The 5,000-nt window shown below is 53.5% G+C and overlaps 1 non-coding gene across 1 annotated transcript in view; it reads left to right on the forward strand.

The window, feature by feature from the left end:
• The first annotated feature begins 3,811 nt into the window (after positions 1-3,811).
• The window catches only part of LOC126151259 (small subunit ribosomal RNA), a 1,909-nt gene continuing 720 nt past the window's right edge, over positions 3,812-5,000 (forward strand). The window contains exon 1 of the ribosomal RNA XR_007531886.1: positions 3,812-5,000. This exon is cut by the window's right edge and continues 720 nt beyond it. This is a non-coding gene — a ribosomal RNA (small subunit ribosomal RNA).

Raw genomic sequence — 5,000 nt, forward strand, 5'->3', positions numbered from 1 at the left:
CCACCCACAAACCCTGCATCATCTGCCCACCACAGGAGCCCCAACGCCTGTGCCTGCGTCGCACGAAGTCGTCGACCGACAATCGCTCCACCCGCACCCGCACGTGCCCCACCCCAACCGCCCAAATCGCAACTCCAGCGGATGAACGGCGGACTCTTCCCGCACTCGTAACGTGCAATCCGCCCCTATATCTTGCGTTTCATGAAGAGTTATATCGAATATGCCATATTCCCGCTGTCCCTATACATGCTGTAAGTAGCTCGCTTGCTACAGCAGCAGCAGCAGCAGCACCACCTCCGCGCGCTTCCCTGGGGGCACTGAACCGCAGGATGCGAGACCCCACGCCCAGTGGCAAACAGGGCTCCTCTCAGAATATAGGCGGTCCCTACCCCTCACAACGATGACGGTGGGAGGGCCGTTTTACGAGACCATTTCCTGCGGTGCCAACGCTGTCGTAGAGCCGATACTCCATCTTTGGTACAAGGCAATCATTCCGCTGTAAATCAGTACGTCACTCGTAGTTCAGTCACCTCACAGCACTGCTCAGTAAACTATGCAGGCCCACATAGATAGATTATGATAGATTATATACGCAAATGCCCCTATACATGCTGAACGTCCGTACACACAAAATGAACCACACGTCAGCCACACACTCTATCACACACTACTCTCTGCCTGTAACAGACACAGATACAACTACTAAGCACCAGCATGGACCAACGTCCGGTGCATCCTATCCGCCACAGTACACCAACTACGCTATGATAACCAGACCGGGAGGTCCAATCATAAAACAGAATACCCCACTCGTCCGACAACCACAATTGCTCAGAGAAGCCACCAACACCCACACATGTCCTACACAGGGGTGCACCCATCACCACCACACTGCCTCGTCTTACAGCACAAACACACTGGCAGGAATGAAACACACAGGTCTGCCGCAACCACAGACACGGCTCGCCCCCTCTCACTGGCGAAAAGCGCATCCCGACGTGACATAACTCCTTTGACACACTGACGCTGCCTCGGGCATCCACGTCCTACGGTCGATATCAACGAACCTCCCCCCCCCCCTCCCCCCCACAACACGCCATCCCATACCACATTGTGTACCGTACCCAAACCTAACGTGTACTGTACTACAACGCAATGTGTACCATAACACAACCCAGTTTGTACCTTAACCTAACCTATGTCACCTTAACCTAACCTATGTCACCTTAACCTAACCTATGTCACCTTAACCTAACCTATGTCACCTTAACCTAACCTATGTCACCTTAACCTAACCTATGTCACCTTAACCTAACCTATGTCACCTTAACCTAACCTATGTCACCTTAACCTAACCCATCTTGCACCTTAACCTAACCCATCTTGCACCTTAACCTAACCCATCTTGCACCTTAACCTAACCCATCTTGCACCTTAACCTAACCCATCTTGCACCTTAACCTAACCCATCTTGCACCTTAACCTAACCTATGTTGCACCTTAACCTAACCTGTGTTGCACCTTAACCTACCTCAATTTGCACCGCAATGTAACGCAATTTGCACCGCAATGTAACGCAATTTGCACCGCAATGTAACGCAATTTGCACCGCAATGTAACGCAATTTGCACCGCAATGTAACGCAATTTGCACCGCAATGTAACGCAATTTGCACCGCAATGTAACGCAATTTGCACCGCAATGTAACGCAATTTGCACCGCAATGTAACGCAATTTGCACCGCAATGTAACTCAATTTGCACCGCAATGTAACTCAATTTGCACCGCAATGTAACTCAATTTGCACCGCAATGTAACTCAATTTGCACCGCAATGTAACTCAATTTGCACCGCAATGTAACTCAATTTGCACCGCAATGTAATGCAATTTGCACCGCAATGTAATGCAATTTGCACCGCAATGTAATGCAATTTGTACCGCAATCTACCCCCACATTGTGCCTTAACCTAACCCACATTGTGCCTTAACCTAACCCACATTGTGCCTTAACCTAACCCACGTTGTGCCTTAACCTAACCCACGTTGTGCCTTAACCTAACCCACGTTGTGCCTTAACCTAACCCACGTTGTGCCTTAACCTAACCCACGTTGTGCCTTAACCTAACCCAAGTTGTGCCTTAACCTAACCCAAGTTGTGCCTTAACCTAACCCAAGTTGTGCCTTAACCTAACCCAAGTTGTGCCTTAACCTAACCCAAGTTGTGCCTTAACCTAACCCAAGTTGTGCCTTAACCTAACCCAAGTTGTGCCTTAACCTAACCCAAGTTGTGCCTTAACCTAACCCAAGTTGTGCCTTAACCTAACCCAAGTTGTGCCTTAACCTAACCCAAGTTGTGCCTTAACCTAACCCAAGTTGTGCCTTAACCTAACCCAAGTTGTGCCTTACCCTGCTCTGTAATTGGCATATGACACGTTACATTAATGTATTGTCCAACCGCAACCCGCTCAGAATGTTGTGTACACAGCTACGTGTCATCTCCCCATAACAGCTGCATTGCAGTGTGGTACGCCATAGAGACGTGTGGGAGTAATGGACGCAGTGGATGGCGATCAGCATGAGCCGTCTGTTCATGTAGTGGCGCGTGTATGCAGACGTAGTAGTCTCTTCTCACACAATGTGATAGCACGGTGCCCCGCGTTCCACATCTGCGACATGCTACAGAGGCCGGTTGACAGTTGGTCGCGCAATGGACATCGCATACGTACGGGGGCACCTTCCACGTGCCCTCTAGTCGGGCACATTTTGTTGCGTGGATGTGAGCGGATGTAGTGTGTCTTGACACCTGACAGGCAGGCATGCAATAATAGTTGACTTTGCAAACGGGGATGGACGTGTACGTTTACTGGTGACGTTACGCAAATGAACAACTGGTAACCCGTTGTGGTGCGGTTGTCCTTGCTGGAGGTACATCTGTGAGGGCAACGATCGGTACAGCTACGAAGCGGTCCCCACCATACCAACGAACGTGAATGTGAATCTGGGTGTGAAGCGATACGCGGCTGTGGGTGGGTGGGACTGTCCCCGGCCGGTGAGGGGGGGCCGCCCGGCGTGCTGGCCGCGCGGTGCGTGGGCGCACGCGCTACAGCCGGCTGGTGGGGGCGCCCAGTGGCAGGCGCGCCGGCCGACGGACGCGGCAGGCGGCGCAGCTGCGCGCCGGGGCACCCTGCGCGCGGCGCCGTGCAGCCAAAGTGGGTCCTCGCCGGCCCGGTGCGAAGCGCGGTGGACATCTGCAGTGTGCTGGTCCGATTGAGGACTGTGTGCGTTGAGGATGCGCCGCCGCCCGGCACTCGGCGCCGCGACGCCGTCTGCTGCTCGGTCGCCCCAGCGGTTCTCGCTGGTGGTTTGTATCGCAGTTGTGCAGACGTGTTGGCACGTGCGCTGTGCTGGGAGAGTTCGCTTCGGCACCCACGTGGGGCCTTTGCCCTTCTGTGGCGCTGGCGTTGGAGCTGCCGGTCACCGTAGGTGGCGCGTGTTGTCTCCCGCCGGCAATGCCACGACAGCACGCTCCCGGGCCTCTGTCGGCAGCGGCAAGCTCAGTTGGGAGCACGGGTGGTCGCACCTAAAGCGTCTACTCGCCTAACTCCGGGCGATTGCGCCTCTCTCGAACCCGACCAAGTACTTAGGACGGCGCTGCGCGCCGCCGGGACCTGAGAGGGTTTCGAGGTGTATTGTGCAGGGGAGCTCAGCCTCCTCCTGTTTGCAGAATAATTGAGCGGACGCTTGCGTGTTCGCGCGGGCCCCTGGGACACACTCCCGGGCGGCCGGCTGCTCAGCTCTAGTTGACGCAGCTCCCTGGTTGATCCTGCCAGTAGTCATATGCTTGTCTCAAAGATTAAGCCATGCATGTCTCAGTACAAGCCGCATTAAGGTGAAACCGCGAATGGCTCATTAAATCAGTTATGGTTCCTTAGATCGTACCCACGTTACTTGGATAACTGTGGTAATTCTAGAGCTAATACATGCAAACAGAGTCCCGACCAGAGATGGAAGGGACGCTTTTATTAGATCAAAACCAATCGGTCGGCTCGTCCGGTCCGTTTGCCTTGGTGACTCTGAATAACTTTGGGCTGATCGCACGGTCCTCGTACCGGCGACGCATCTTTCAAATGTCTGCCTTATCAACTGTCGATGGTAGGTTCTGCGCCTACCATGGTTGTAACGGGTAACGGGGAATCAGGGTTCGATTCCGGAGAGGGAGCCTGAGAAACGGCTACCACATCCAAGGAAGGCAGCAGGCGCGCAAATTACCCACTCCCGGCACGGGGAGGTAGTGACGAAAAATAACGATACGGGACTCATCCGAGGCCCCGTAATCGGAATGAGTACACTTTAAATCCTTTAACGAGTATCTATTGGAGGGCAAGTCTGGTGCCAGCAGCCGCGGTAATTCCAGCTCCAATAGCGTATATTAAAGTTGTTGCGGTTAAAAAGCTCGTAGTTGGATTTGTGTCCCACGCTGTTGGTTCACCGCCCGTCGGTGTTTAACTGGCATGTATCGTGGGACGTCCTGCCGGTGGGGCGAGCCGAAGGCGTGCGACCGCCTCGTGCGTGTTCGTGCGTCCCGAGGCGGACCCCGTTGAAATCCTACCAAGGTGCTCTTTATTGAGTGTCTGGGTGGGCCGGCACGTTTACTTTGAACAAATTAGAGTGCTTAAAGCAGGCAAGCCCGCCTGAATACTGTGTGCATGGAATAATGGAATAGGACCTCGGTTCTATTTTGTTGGTTTTCGGAACCCGAGGTAATGATTAATAGGGACAGGCGGGGGCATTCGTATTGCGACGTTAGAGGTGAAATTCTTGGATCGTCGCAAGACGAACAGAAGCGAAAGCATTTGCCAAGTATGTTTTCATTAATCAAGAACGAAAGTTAGAGGTTCGAAGGCGATCAGATACCGCCCTAGTTCTAACCATAAACGATGCCAGCCAGCGATCCGCCGCAGTTCCTCCGATGACTCGGCGGGCAGCCTCCGGGAAACCA

Source organism: Schistocerca cancellata, unplaced genomic scaffold, assembly GCF_023864275.1.
Source record: "Schistocerca cancellata isolate TAMUIC-IGC-003103 unplaced genomic scaffold, iqSchCanc2.1 HiC_scaffold_1048, whole genome shotgun sequence".
In the NCBI taxonomy this organism is placed as follows: Eukaryota; Metazoa; Arthropoda; class Insecta; order Orthoptera; family Acrididae; genus Schistocerca; species Schistocerca cancellata.